Source organism: Rhinopithecus roxellana, chromosome 3, assembly GCF_007565055.1.
Source record: "Rhinopithecus roxellana isolate Shanxi Qingling chromosome 3, ASM756505v1, whole genome shotgun sequence".
NCBI classification, from domain to species: Eukaryota; Metazoa; Chordata; class Mammalia; order Primates; family Cercopithecidae; genus Rhinopithecus; species Rhinopithecus roxellana.
The window spans coordinates 52,006,614-52,021,799 of record NC_044551.1 but is presented as its reverse complement, the minus strand read 5'-3'; the positions used below and the strand labels follow the sequence as shown (position 1 = coordinate 52,021,799).

At 36.6% G+C, this 15,186-nt stretch overlaps 1 protein-coding gene and 2 pseudogenes across 3 annotated transcripts in view; all 3 read right to left on the bottom strand.

Annotated features, from left to right (window-relative positions):
• The window catches only part of CDH18 (cadherin 18), a 1,132,251-nt gene that overhangs the window by 849,045 nt on the left and 268,020 nt on the right, over positions 1-15,186 (bottom strand). The gene's annotated exons all lie outside the window — the stretch shown is intronic.
• Positions 5,808-6,819, bottom strand: LOC104680845 (annotated as a pseudogene). Its single transcript, XR_750515.2, has one exon. The product of XR_750515.2 is annotated as a thioredoxin, mitochondrial pseudogene (transcript).
• On the bottom strand, positions 13,880-13,990 carry LOC115896749 (annotated as a pseudogene).

Below are 15,186 nucleotides of genomic sequence, written 5' to 3'. Positions count from 1 at the left end.
AGGTGGGGAAGATCAGAGATAGCAATATCTATTCAACAAATGTTTAAATGCCTGATGTAGTCTCGGACCTAGGCTAAGTGCTAAGATCACAAAAGTGAATAAAGCATGAACTATAGAAATACAGGTTCCAAAATTAAAATAATTCAAAACTACAGAGACTAAAATAATTTCTGGGATAATAATATTTGAGCCACATCCTGATAAGCATTCTGGCTTCAGGATATGATCTAGTGAAAAATGCTTGATTTGGAAGCCAGTCCAAGCAAAGGTGGTATGTTCAAAGCCATAACAGCATGAGGAAGCTTGGCTCATTTGGAAAACAGAATAGTAGCTCAGGATGGCTAAAAACGAAATAGCAAATGGAAGAATGAGGCAGAAGGTGGAAGTGTGGACTTGGTTCAGAACAGTGTTGCATGGTATATCATTCCGTGAAGCCTGATTCTATGTTGCTATGGGAGTCATTGAGAACTTTCAAGTAGAGTGGTGAGGTGTTAAGATTCCAATGTTGGAGCAGAATTTAGGCTGATTTAAAGTGGCAAAACTGGATGCAAAGATTGTAATTTGAAAAATATTGAAATGGACAAAGGGAAAATATACCCATCGTCCTAAATATGAGAGTGATTGTAAGAATGAAGAAAATATGGCTTCCAGAGATATTTATTCATGTCATGAATAAAATATGTAATATAGAATAAGGTACATTCTTGAGTGAAGATACATTTAGGTTGGAGCATGCCAAGTTTGAAATTTCCTGGGAAATAGTGAATCAAAGAGTTTTTAATTGAGTATAAAATTCTGGGTTAAAATATTCAATTGAGATCCATTAGAAAATAGATGATAGTTGATCCAATAAAAATAGATGTTAACTCTCAGAGGAACTGACAGCCAGAAATGAAGACTAAGAGAGTCGGTCTGTGGAACAACAACAAAAAAGGAACAGAGACAGTTAAAGTGAATGATGAATGGCCTTGAGGGTGATGGTGGGAATCCATGTATAGAAAGATTACGTATGATTTAGGAAATATAAGAACCAAAAACAGAAATGAAATTGGCAATATAAAGACCATTGCAGCATGAGGAGAAAATCAGTTCAGCAGAGCAGTGGAAGCAGAATGAATATTTCCACAGGTTGAGAAATGAAAGGAAGTCACTTGGCTGTATAGAAAGGCACATTCTAGAAGGAACACGGAGAGTAACCAACATGAGATGTGTTTTGTTTAGATCTCTTGTCAGGGAATAGATTTTCAAAGATAGGATTTTAAACAGATTTACTCAAGGTCAAAATGGAGTCATCAGAAAGGAAAAAGAAATAGTTTCTGGAAAGGTTGTATAATTAAAGGTTTAAATATCAATGTAACAAGAGTAGGTCCAAAGCAACTTTTCCAGGCACCCATTGATCCTAAACTGCCTTTATTTTATTTACTCTACCATAAAGAAACTTCTTAAATTCAGAATGTCTCCTCTGACCCTACTGGCTTTTGCAGTCTTAATACTTACTCTGACTCACGTCAGAGTTTTTACCTCTTTCCTGTAATTTTCTTCCTAGCCTCTCCTCTGTCATGTCATCACGTCCAATCTTGTGAGCTCTTCGACTCAGAAACTCTCTGAACCTTTAAATGGCCTCCTCGGCTGAGCACACCTAGGTCAGTACTGAACCATTTGCAGAGGTAAGAATTTGGAGGCTGATGCAATGTACAAATGATATTCAGAACATGGGTGAAGGCATTAGCTATTGGCAGTAAAGGAGAGGTGTTTTTATTTTACTTTTTATTTCTGTTATCTGTAAGACTGGGACTTGAGAATGAATGTGGATAAATTGAGAGACAGTAAGTCTTCACTTGGTGGTTCAGTTTCTGAGATTGAGAAACACTGCTGTTTTGCTTTTAGCAAAAAGTAATTGGATTTGAGGAGAGCTGCTGAAGTAGAGAAATAAAGGAGAGAAATGCCTTTGGTCAAAGATAAAGAGAATGATAGCTGAGTGTCCAGATTGCCCTACTAAACTTGTGGTGGAATTATCTTCACTTTCACTTGTTACTGTTTTTGAAGGGCTCTGTGTTGTGGTTGGAGATACTGAGGAAGAGTCCAATGCAGTTATATTAGTTTCGTAAAGCTGCCATAAAACAAGGAACCACAAAGTGGATTGCTTGAAGACAGACATGTATTCTCCACAGTTCTGGAGGCCAGAGTCTGATTTCAAATTGCCAGCAGGGCCATGTCTTTGTGAAGGATACAGGAGGAGAATGTGTTCCATGCTTTTTTTCCTAGCTCCTGGTTTTGCTGGCAATTCTTGAGATTACTTGTCTTATAGAAGTGTCACTCTGTTCTGTGCCTCAATCAACACATGGCATTCTTCTTCCTATATGTCTTCATATCATCTTCCCTGTGTGTGTGTTACTCTCTGTTTCTCTTCTCTTCTTACAAGGATACCGGTCATGTAGAGTTAAGGACTATCTGCTGACTTCATCATAACTTGATATAACTGCAGATACCTTGTTTCCAAATAAGGTTTCATTCACAGGTACTAGGGGTTAGGGTTTCAACATATCCTTTTAGGGGACACAACTCAACCTATAACAGCTGTTAACTCTTGTGTTAAAACTGTTCAGAGTGAGGCCAGTTACAGTGGCTCATGCCTATAATCTCAGCACTTTGGGAGGCCGAGGAGGGCTAATCACCTGAGGTCAGGAGTTCGACACCATGCTGGCCAATATAGTGAAACCCCATCTCTACTAAAAATACAAACATTTTCCGGGACTGGTGGTGGGTATCTGTAATCCCAGGCACTTGAAAGGCTGAAGCAGAAGAATTGCTTGAACCCAGGAGTTGGAGGTTGCAGTGAGCCAAGATCACGCCATTGCACTCCAGCCCGGGCAACAGAGTAAGACTCCATCTCAAAAAACAAAACAAAAACTGTTCAGAGTGGTGCTAGTGGAATGGATAAGAGATAGTAGTACAGGAAAGAAAAAGTCATAAGGAAGGTATAAATGTGTTAATAAGTAAGAGGTAAGTGCTGAATAAAAAAGAAAACAAAAGAAGATTGTGTTGATAGATGAGAAAAATTGTCCAACATGGAAAAGTAGATGTATAACTAAAATTCAAGATGATTGCACTTTATTTGAGGTATTTAGAATTTAAGGTTTCATGAGGAAAATAATTATTGTATCTTATTCAAGAAGAAATAAGATTAATGCATGAATTAAAAACACACATACGTTACCAACAAATTTTAGAAGGGAGCTTGAGATATTTATATACCAGAATAAAAATGGTAAAATAGCATTACTTTTTGGTATAACCAATGTTTTTTGAATAGTTAATTTAGATAATCCACTTCTTTTGATGCGTTTTCTATTATACAAATAGTGTATTATAAAATCTGAAGCTCAACATGTAAAAACCCAGGAAGCATCAAAACCTGAAATGACTGTAAACGGGATAGAGGTGTACTGTGGGTTGATGTATAGTATTTGGGGCAGGTTTAATTGTATTGATGTACATAGGCATTTTTGAATTGTTTCTGCTTACTTCCTCTTAAGTGGAAACTAATAGGACCTCAATAAATATTTTAATGAATATGTACTACTTCTTAAATGATAGAATGGATGATTTATATACACTTTTGGTCATGGTCAACAGAAGTTGCACTGAGGTCTAATATTTACCACCTTTTAATCTTTTACATATGTGAGTTTTTAGTACAGTTAAGGGTTAACATGAAAACATTTCAATGCCTACTTATTGATCCCCTTATCTACCCAAAGAATTATTTTGTTTAACAAGTAAGCAGTGTTACAACCAACAGCCCATAAAAGGTTATTATCAAATACTTTTCCATTTTCCTTGCACATGATTAAGCCTCAAAGGTGAATTAATGGATCCTGTTAGGCTGTAACAGGAAAGCAATAATGTCTATCAAGCAAGCACTGTGTTCCACAAATACATGCTGTTTGTTAATGCGGTTGGTGGGTTTTGATTTGATTTCCCCTCAAAGGAGAGTTGGTAAGATGGGAGGCTAAGGGATAGTTTCCTCATCTTATAGTTAGATGTAATGGTAAACATTGATTTTGATTTCTTTGTGAGGACATATCACAGTAGTGAGGAAAGCAGATTACAAAATTTATACCATACTATTTTGTTTCATTTAAAGTGATAACAATATTCAAACTGTTTGTCTTGACTTAATCTTTTTGTCCCGTTCTTATTTCCCAGGGCTCCTAAATTTATCTTGTTTTAAAGTTTTCTACAGTACATACTTTCTGTAAGCTGCACCACATCCTTCTGCGTAGCATGGTTTACAAAATTTAAAAATAAGTAATTTGAAGTGCTTTTGCTCGTGTGTTTACTTCAGCTACATTAACTATCTTCCTACATATATATATACACACACACACACATACATATATATATGTATATAGTTTTGTTGTTCAAAAATTCTGAAAGTAAATACTGAGTCAATACAGTCACTTAAAGGCTTTGATTTCAGGTTAGATGTGGTACATGATTAATGTGTGAGCTATTCAGAGTGAACTTTGAAATCTGTGTGTGTAATTTTACTTAATAAAAATTAATCAGAAAAGGATAATTCAGAAAATAAAAGTACAATAATTTAACTGTCAAAATTAAAGTTTCCACAGGGCTAGTTTTCTCCACTGTTTTAAGATAAAAAATGGCACAGACATACACTGAAATGTACTTTGAATATTGTATATAATCATCTTAGAACATCAGGAACAGCATCAATAAGAACAAAGATGTTTTGTGATTTTATATTGTTTTGCATCTTATTGTATATCACAGTCTAATACCATAGACTTTTACATCCTGGGAGTGAGCTATAATACTGCCTTAGATAATCATGGCGGGAATCAACAGGACAAATTTTGATAGGAAGAAAGGCAGTAGACTCTTAGCAGACAATGAGACAATGGAGAATGAAAAGAAAATGATTATCAAACACTTTTCCAGATGGTTATCAATTGCATAGGAATTCTAAGAGGCCAGGCGCAGTGGCTCAGGCCTTTAGTCCCATTACTTTGGGAGGCCGAGGTGGGTGGATCACGAAGTCAAGAGATCAAGACCATCCTGGACAATATGGTGAAACCCCGTCTCTACTAAAACTACAAAAATTAGCTGGGCATGGTGGCAAGTGCCTGTAGTCCCAGCTACTCAGGAGGCTGAGGCAGGAGAATCGCTTGAACCCAGGAGGCGGAGGTTGCAGTGAGCCAAGATTGTGCCACTGCACTCTCGCCTCGGCTACAGGGCAAGACTCTGTCCCCGCAAAAAAAAAAAAAAAAAAAAAAAGAAAAAGAAAAAAAGAATTCTAAGAAAGCTTAACTTTTGATTGTGTATATGTTTATTTTCACAGTGAATTATTTTCTTTACATATATACTCAAGTTATTTTTTTTTTGTTTGTTTTTTGTTTTTTGTTTTGAGACGGAGTCTCACTCTTGTCATCCAGGCTGGAGTGCAATGGCGCGATCTCCACTCACTGCAACCTCTGCCTCCCAGGTTCAAACTGTTCTCCTGACTCAGCCTCCCGAGTAGCTGGGATTCCAGGCGCGTGCCACCACGCCTGGCTAATTTTGTTTTTTGTATTTTTAGTAGAGATGGGATTTCACCATGTTGGCCAGGCTGGTCTTGAACTCCTGACCTCGTGATTCGCCTGCCTCAGCCTCCCAAAGTGCTGGGATTACATGCGTGAGCTGCCGCGCCTGGCCAACAAATTTTCATAATAGATTATTATAATGCCACAAAATTCACATACTTCCAGTAAGTTTTTTTTTTTTTTTTTTTTTTTTTTCACTAGTTTGGGCTTCATTTTTCTTTTTCCAAAACAGCAGCAGGAAAGAGAAACGCAGGTGGAGATGTGGAGATGAGCCAGGCACGAGGTTTCAGATCGGAAGGGACCAGAGATGGGGACCAAGGCGTGGCTGCCTGACCAGGAATACTGTGGGCTGGCCCGGGCTCTCTCCACGCATCCTGGGAGAACTGCCACAGGCCCTAGAGGGAGGGACGAAATGCGTGTGGGAGGGAAGACGGCAGTCCCCGGATCAGCAGCACCACCATCCTCTGATGGCCCCTGGGCAGTCCGCCAGCTCAGAAGCACTCAGGGCTGGAGCCTGGGCTCTAAGCACAGGCCCCAGAGGCCAGACAGGAGGGAGGCAGCAGGAAGGGCTGGCGTGGAAGGGCTGAGTTCTACTGGGGTCCCACGCGGGCAAGGGAACCAGGACTCGTCCCTGCTTGTCAGCCAATCAGCTTCTTCAGGAAGGCCTCCAACTGATCCTCATCCTTGATGCCCACAAACTTGTCCACCACGTCACCATTCTTCATGGCCAGTACAGTGGGCACCGCTGACACCTCATACTCAATGGCGAGGTCTGTGTGGTCATCAATATCCACCTTGGCCATCACCACCTTCCCGTGCTGCTTGGCCACCATCTTCTCTAACCTCGGCCCCAGGATCTTGCAGGGCCCACACCACTGTGCGTGGACATCCACAACCACTGGTGTCTCACTGTTGACCACTCGGTCTTGAAAGTCAGGTCCATCCTGGATATTAAAGGTGGTCAAGGAGATCCTGGTGGTGTATATTGTTCGGCCTGGGTTGGGTGTTATAGTCAGGCCACCAGGACTGCATTGTGGGGTCTGCAGGGTTCTGGAAGTGAGGGGTGGCCACCGACCCTGAGAGGGCTTCCCGGAGATGACGGAGGCCAGGAACCTCCTTAGGAGAAGTCGCTGAGCCATCTCCCTGCAACGCGAGCGGAGGGATGCACAGCTTAGCCCTCCCTGCCTGTCAAGGGCACTCCTGTCGTCACTTCCTCCAGTAAGTTTTTATAGTATTATATGCTACTAAAACACCTCAAAAAAGCAATCAATTTCTTTTACCTTAAATGTACTGTTATAATCTAGTAAAGCATGCTATAGGTAAACTATAGTTTGTAATATATGTATCATTTTTACTTAATTATATTGTAAAATCTTAAATGTGATTAAAATGATATGCACATTTTAAATATTTTGAACCTGATATACAACTCTGGAAACAACTATGAGTCTTTCCTGGTTTGAAAAAGTAATATTACTATGCTATTTAGATATTCAGTATTTTGCTTAAAGTGAAATAAATGAATAAAGAAATTCTTCAGATTATTTGTGTAAGCACATAAGTCTATGTTACTCAATACAGATTCTGTTACATAAATAAGTACTTAATTATTATTAACTCTAAATTTATTTTTTATTTATACTGAGATAGAGATACTTCCATTTACATTTACTGTATTATGTTTTATCTATCTCCTATCTAACTAGAAATAATTCAGTGTATTCTTTTCCAGAAAATACTTAGCATATATTTAAATATATAATATAAAACAGGCCAAGGTAAAAATGGAATTATAATATTTTACTAAATTAAAAATATTAGTATATAAAAATCATGAAAATGATCCTATAAGTTTTTCCCCTTTTTCTCTATTTTTTGTGCATGATTTTAAGCAGTCTTATGAATTGCTGCATATAATCGTTAACAACCTCCCTCTGAAAGAACTAGCCTTCCTCACTCAAGATAAGGAAACTGACACATTGAGGCCAAGTCACTATCTAATGTCCTGCTGCAAGCAAATGGGAAAAGTTGCTTTTGAATTCAGCAAGTCTGACACCAAAGCATAAACTCAACCAATACAGATTATTCAACATTTTACTAGAGAAGAATCATGGCTTTGGCTTTAATTTTAACTGTAGCCTATGCAACGAAAGAAACGGAATCAATCTAATGAGTCACAGTGTCCAAACTATGAAAAAAGGCAAGTTGTGGAGCAGAATCACCAAGGCCATATAAAGCTTTATCCCTTGAGTCCTCATAAACTGGATGCTGCTAAATATAAAAATTGTCGACAGTACTTTTATGGTGAAATAACTAGTGCCAAATGTCACTTTTTCTTATAACACCTTTCAGTATAAGCAATCGCAAAGCACATTTCTAAGAAAAAAAAAAAAAAAAAAAAAAAAGCTGCTGTAGCCCCAGCTATGGTAGGGCTTTAAGTTACGAGGATAGTTGATCCAAATTAACACCACTCATGCTCTTGCTGAGGCTGTACTTCGTATTACAGGATGAAATATAAAACAAGAGAGTTCCCTTCTGCCTATCCTCCAGAAGTAGTTTCCTCTCAGCCAGATACTTGAAAATAACTGTGTGGTAATAGTTTGAACATTATTCTACTTGACAATACTTGTAATACTTTTATTCTGATAAGTAACCAGAAGGCATCTGTCTTGTCAACTTATTATATCACCCCATTATTCTATTTTTGCTTGAACTAACTAGCTGTAAGATTTTTTTTTCCACTTTAGAAAAATAGAAAAAAGGGAACTTGCGTGTCTAGAAAACCAACTTACCTCTGCATTGAAGTGTTTCCATGGGCAGAACCAAGACCTTTCTTTAACTTTTTGCATAGGGAAAAAAAGCAAAGTATCTATCTCTGTTGTAAAACATCCCAGTTAATTAAATATAAAAAGCAAAAATTATAGAAAGTTAAAACTCAGAAAATTATAATTGTGTTTTTATCATGCCCTGATCAATAAGTAAATGAATTATATTAACTATATTAACTTAGGTGACTTACAGTGCAACAGAGAGTGATGAAAGAAACCCCAACTTAATTTTTAGAGACCGCTACTAAAATTGAGACTGGTAAAGGAATTTCAAAAATTTAAGTTTTACAAGAGCTGACTGACAATCCTTCCTCTGGGGAAGTTGTCTATTCAGTGAGCAAGTTATCTTATTCTTGATAATTAACTCATTGAGAATAATATAAAGGTATTGCATCTCAAATTTAAAAGACAAAATGGGGGATACATAGGCATGACTTTGGCTCTCAAAATAGGGTTAATATCCTGGGAATTCAAAAATGTGAATAACCAGGTGTAATTCACTCAATATGTATTTATTGAGTTTATATTGCACTATACCAGGTACTGTTCCAAAGATAAAGCAGTAATTAAAACAAACAAACATATCTCCTAAACTCTGGTAAGAAACAAAAATAAAATAAAATCTAATAACCATTCAATTATGAGGTAAGATACATTGATACATACATGAAGGGAATTGAAAATGTCTGAGAAGGTGAAACGCTAGTTATGCTGGCGACTGAAGAACTGAAGAAAAAAAATTTGGATAAGAAGAGCATTTTTAGAAAGAGAACAATGTGCACAAAGACACCAAGGCAGAGATCTCTTAATGTTTCACAAGAAGAATAAGGAGTAGAGTAAGATGGGGACATATAGGAGATAAAATCAGAAACATAGGCATGAGGGTTGGAAAAATGCAATGTAAATAATTATGAATCATACAACAGATTTTGAGTTTTACTCTGAGATGGGAAACCTCAACTAATTTGGAAGAGAGTGCAACTTGGTCTGAGGCTAGTTTAAATGAGTCATAATAGCCTCTCTGTTGATAAGATTTGAGGGGAACATGGAGGTACATTAGGAGGTGAGCACAGATGAAAGTGAGATATAAAAGTGGCTTAACTCTGGTGGGAAAGCTGAGCATAAAAACATGGTTGAATTCTGCACAAAATGGATGTGGTCTGTCATCAAAATAGAAATGTCAATAATTATTGCAAACCATTTTGACCCGAGTAATCAGAAGAAAGGAGATTTCCTAAACTTAAAAGCCCCAAATCATCAACATTAGCTATACACACACACACACACACACACACACACACACACACACACACTGAGTCATTCCAGAAGGTTTCTTCACAAAAAGGCATAGAACATACACCTGTAATCCCAGCACTTTGGGAGCTCGAGGCGGGCAGATCATAAGGTCAGGCATTCGAGACCAGCCTGGCCAATATGGTGAAACCCCATCTCTATTAAAATGCAAAAATTAGCCAGACGTGGTGGCACACGCCTGTAGTCCCAGCTACTATGGAGGCTGAGGCAGAAGAATTGCTGAACCCAGGAGTCAGGGGTTTCAGTGAGCCAAGATCACGCCACTGCACTCCAGCCTGGGTGACAGAGCAAGACTCTGTCTCGAAAAAAAAAAAAAGAATATTCAGAAGTGGAATATTTGTGCTTGTGGCTCAATATTTCAATATTTCTGCTTATAAAACAATAACCTGAGGACCTCAGTTTCACAAATAGTCAAGAAGGATTTTAGATCCAATATATTGCAGGTTAAAGTATCTTTATGTAGGGAAAGTAAATAGAAATGTGTCATTCTATAAATAGGATTTAGCAAGACAGGACCATTCCACATTAATTGATAAAATCAAATAACTGTCCAGAATTGCAGTTCATTTTTCAAAATGGTAAAGAAGTATTTTTAAAAATATAGTTACAGTGTGGCACTTTTAAAAAAAGCAAGTCTGCCTATACAATGCTGAAAAATATCCTGTAATCTTTCCTCTTAGTGAAGCAAAATCTTAGTTTATAGTGGAAGGAAGTTTGAGAGCTCCATAGTCGTCAATAGAGATCTGATTCTTCCCAATTTTGCTCAAACTGAATATATAACAGGACAACATAACAGGATCTGAGCCAAACATTTTCACATAGATTAAGTTGTGTGTGTGCCTCTGTGTGTGTGTGTCTGTGTGTGTGTGTATTTTCCTGTGGAAAATAAAGCATTTGAACATTAGTTATTCTCTCGTTTTTCCTGCTGTCTGTCGCCACATTAACAAGACCGAGTGTACTTTATTTTCCTAGCCAGGATCTCTTGTCCCACTGGGATTGGGGAAGACAATTTTAACATACTTTTTAGGGCCAGTGGCAGTTAGAATTGCTTTCAAGATACTACTGTTCATAAGAGGTGAGAGAAAGAACATTGTCATGTAGCCCCTGGGTGTTGAGATTCCCCATATCCTTAAGAATAAATTGGTCAATCATCAAGAGAATATGAAATCTCCTCAGGCTGTCTTCATTTTCACAACAGGCTCACCTCCCTGATCTAATAAATAGAACATCGACTCTATGGGAGAGCTATGCTTTTGAACTGCTCCTTGCTAAATGAATATTACTTCCTAACACCCAGTAGTCCTAGTCACATGTCATGTGCAAACATACTATAAGACTCATTTTCACTAAAATAAATTATTTTGAACAAATCAAATTATTTTAAAACATAGCATTTTCCCTATCTCACCTATATAGCCACAGAAAGAATTAACTGTCCTGTGGAATATGTAAAACATAAAAGATAAAGTCTCCAAGATTAACCTGAGCACGCATCACTCACTTTAAAGAAAATTGGACGAAACGAACTAGAAGAATTTCTTTGGAGCCTGAACAAAAGAGAGGTGAATGGGTTATTAAAGATAGGCTGATGTTATTCTAATATCTTTATGGGAGACTGTCTACTCTATTGTGTCTCTTTTTCAATAAGCATCTTTTGGGGAGCATAAAGTTGCTTCCTTACAAGGTCAGAGCAGAGTAATCGTACAGACAGTGTTCTGAATTGGGTTGAACACACAAAGGATGCCAAAATGTTCCCCTTATATACAGTAACCTATAGTAAAACTTCAACTTATTTCAATCCATCATATTTACATTTCTATTTTATTATATGCTGGATAATATGTTTAATATATTACTGTAGCTGCACATATATACAGTTTATCATAACAAAATAGACATGTTTTGTGGAACATGTTAAATCGTTTGCTGAGTAAAAGAGACAGTGTGATCAGAACTTTTGAAGGTCTCTACATACAGCCTTGCTTCCTCAAATTCTATCCAGACAAATACTAATTCTGGTTTTAGTTTTATCAGGTCAGTGAGGATGAAAACGTAAAGGAAAATACATAGAAAATGCCTCAATATAAATTACTCTGTTTCATTCTGTGTTATGACTTTACAGCATTTGTGTTCATTTTCTATGAGATCATAGTCCTATTCAATAGCAGTTTTTTCATATTTCCAATATACTCTATAGAAAAATAATTGTTGATAACATTCATGTTGTTAATATTATTACTAAAAATATTCCTTAGAAATTGCTTAGCCCAGAAAATCCCGAACTCAAAGAAGCCTTTTGCATAGAGTCGTTTTTGTGCTTTTGTCTCTGTAATCTACCATCCTTCCCTATACTCTTGGCTTTTAATACTCTGTTGATAGGATTTGCCTTGACCAATGGCTGCATATGTTAATAATACTCTTTAACTCACTAATAAACTACTTTGATACTTGAATAAATTGAAATTTAAATAAGCATTTTTATCAAATCAAACATAATTTTTGTATTGAGAGAATTCTAATTGGGGACATAGGTAAACCATTAGTCCCTCCAACATTTTGGTCTGGAAGATTTTGCAGAGTTCTGCTAAGGGAAAATCACAGAGGTATGTTTTGAACAGTGAGGGTGAAAATCTCCTGTGTTTAATGTGTTTATTTTTCCCTATATGGAAATCACAAAGATCAGTGATTGATATATTACTTTCCGTATTTATTATGGAATGATTTATTGATTTAATTTGTTTAATAATTAATGATTTAATACATGCAATAGTTTACTGATTATGGTATAATCAAGTTTGTTGAATAACTTCAAATAATTCTTAATGAATTTACACCATAGTTATAGGAAGAAATAACATTAAAATCACTCAAATAGAAATTCTACTCCATATATATTTACCAACTGTGATATCTTATGAGGAAAATACAGGACAGTCTCAGAAATGAGGGATAGCCTCCTGAAGTATTATTGGCTTAGATGTGATAAATTATATAATATAATGAAATCTAAGGCAGTATGTGCATGGCAACTGAGAGAGAGAGAGAGAGAGAGAGAGAGAGAGAGAGAGAGAGAGAGAGAGAGAGAGAGAGAGGGAGAGAGAGAGAAAGCCAGTGTAGTTGCAGAGCAAATTCAGGAAGTGCAGAATGAGATGAGATCTTTTATTCTAAGAGCAATGGATATTCATTGAGGAAATGTTGGCAGGGGGTGACACCAATAGATTTTTTTTAAATAACATTTTGGGCTTTAGCATTGAGAATGGATCTTAGAGGGTAGAGTAGATGTGGGGAGACATGTTAGTAGCCTATGGAGCAGTTAGCGGAAGAGAAAATAATAGATTTGCCTTAGATATTTTGTCAACAAGAGACGGATAACATTTAATATGCTTTTTGCAGATTTTTCGGTCACATCAAAGAAAACTAAACTCTAAACTATATAAATTAAAGTTAAAACAGCCCTAGAGAAGACATTAACTCACACATGTTAAAAAGAAGAGCAGTGCCTTAAGAGACTAAAGTGGACTGCTTGCATTGTGTTTCACTGGCATGCATTGCCTACCATCTGGAGGGCAAAAATTACTTGGAATATGAAACCTGAAATGGAATTAAACAATATTTCATTTCCCTTGATATTTATTTATTTTCAGACTGAGCACCAATATCCCAAGTCATAGCCAAGATATAAAATACAGTGTAATTATTGTGTGATTATTGTTAAAAACTCTTCCCAATATTTCTCTAAAACTTACAAAATATTTCTGTTTATGGCAGAGTCTCAGCTGACACAGGATCTAATATTATTAATCTAAGTTTGTTTTACAATGCTCACTTCTAGTCCTTCATTAATCTTAAATGTTTATATTTATATATATGAACATTAATGCAAACTCAATTTAATTTAGAAGCAAGAACAGTTGTTTTTTATTGTTGTTAGCTAAATTGTGTTTTAAGATTAAAAACTGCACATTAGAATGAAAAGATTTTTCTTTCCCAAAGCATCATACATAGAACTACAGTCTCTGCTTGTTTATTTGCCTGTTTGAATGCCACTGCTTTTTTTTTTTTTTTTTTTTTTTATGGTTTTCAAACCATATCTCATAGCAAACTCTTTAGAGTTTAAATGTGTTAAATTGCGATGGGTGGAAAGTCAATATGAAAATTCTTGGTCTATTTCTAAAACATTTTCGTTAAACTAGTAAGAACAGATACTACACTTGATCTTAGCCAAAAGACCAAGGACGGTGGCTCACGCCTGTAATCCCAGCACTTTGGGAGGCTGAGGTGGGCAGATTACCTTAGCTCAGGAGTTCAAGACCAGCCTGGGCAACACGGTGAAACCCTGTCTCTACTAAAATACAAAAAATTAGCCAGGCAAGGCGGTGGGCACCTGTAGTCCCAGCTACTTGGGAGGCTGAGGTAGAAGAATCGCTTGAACTCGGGAGAGGGAGGTTGCAATGAGCCGAGATCGTGCCACTGCCCTCCAGCCTGGCCAACAGGGCAAGACTCTGTTTAAAAGAAGAAAAAAAAAAAAATCTGTGGGAAAAAAAAAAAAAAAAAAAAAAAACAGATAGGTGAAGTGGTTGCATTGATTTAACAGGGTTGAGAAACAGTGAGAATAGCTAAATGATGATAAAAGAATATATTAAGGTAAACAAGCATTAGAAATCAAGCAAGGACATTGCCAAAACATTATATGTTTATCATCTTTCTTTTAAATCATTAAGTTCCAGGAATTTGGTATGAAATGACCTAAATCATTTCATTTTTAAATGGCTATATCTATGCCACATTGAAAACCAAGATCAGATATACCTAGATATAGACAATTATGTGGCATTTTCTCTATCATCTGGCATTTTGTTGTATATAAAACTCAAAGACACTGTGATTACAGATACCCCTTTAATCATATGAGGTTTTGATTTTCATACATCGGAATACAAAAGTTGGAGTATTCATTTATTTTATTTACACTGGATAGAGGATTGGCTCTAATCATACATGTTAAATCCAATAGTGTAGAATACTGGGAATTATAATAAGAAAACTAAACATACATGTACATGCATCTACATGCATATGTGAAGTAGCTGCTCTGGGAAAAATTTCTTATGCTTAACATCATACTGACAGATCACACTGCTACTGTTCTATCTCATACAGCTTATAGAGAAAATTGTCTTGTTTCACTCTTGAGGGAGGAAGAAACAGAGAGAAGCATGTGGGATTTTGCTTTGGCAAATAGATTTCCTCCCTTTTTCTTTTCATTTATGCCTCGCCACCTAATGCAAGCCTAGTTCAGAATATTAATTGTCTAAATAGGCTAGAAACATCTATGCCTTCATTCCCATGGCACACTGTCTTAAAAATAACAAGTCCAAGAATCAGAAAATTTAATTGGTCTTCTTGGTACTAACAACAGTAACGAAAGATAATAGAGA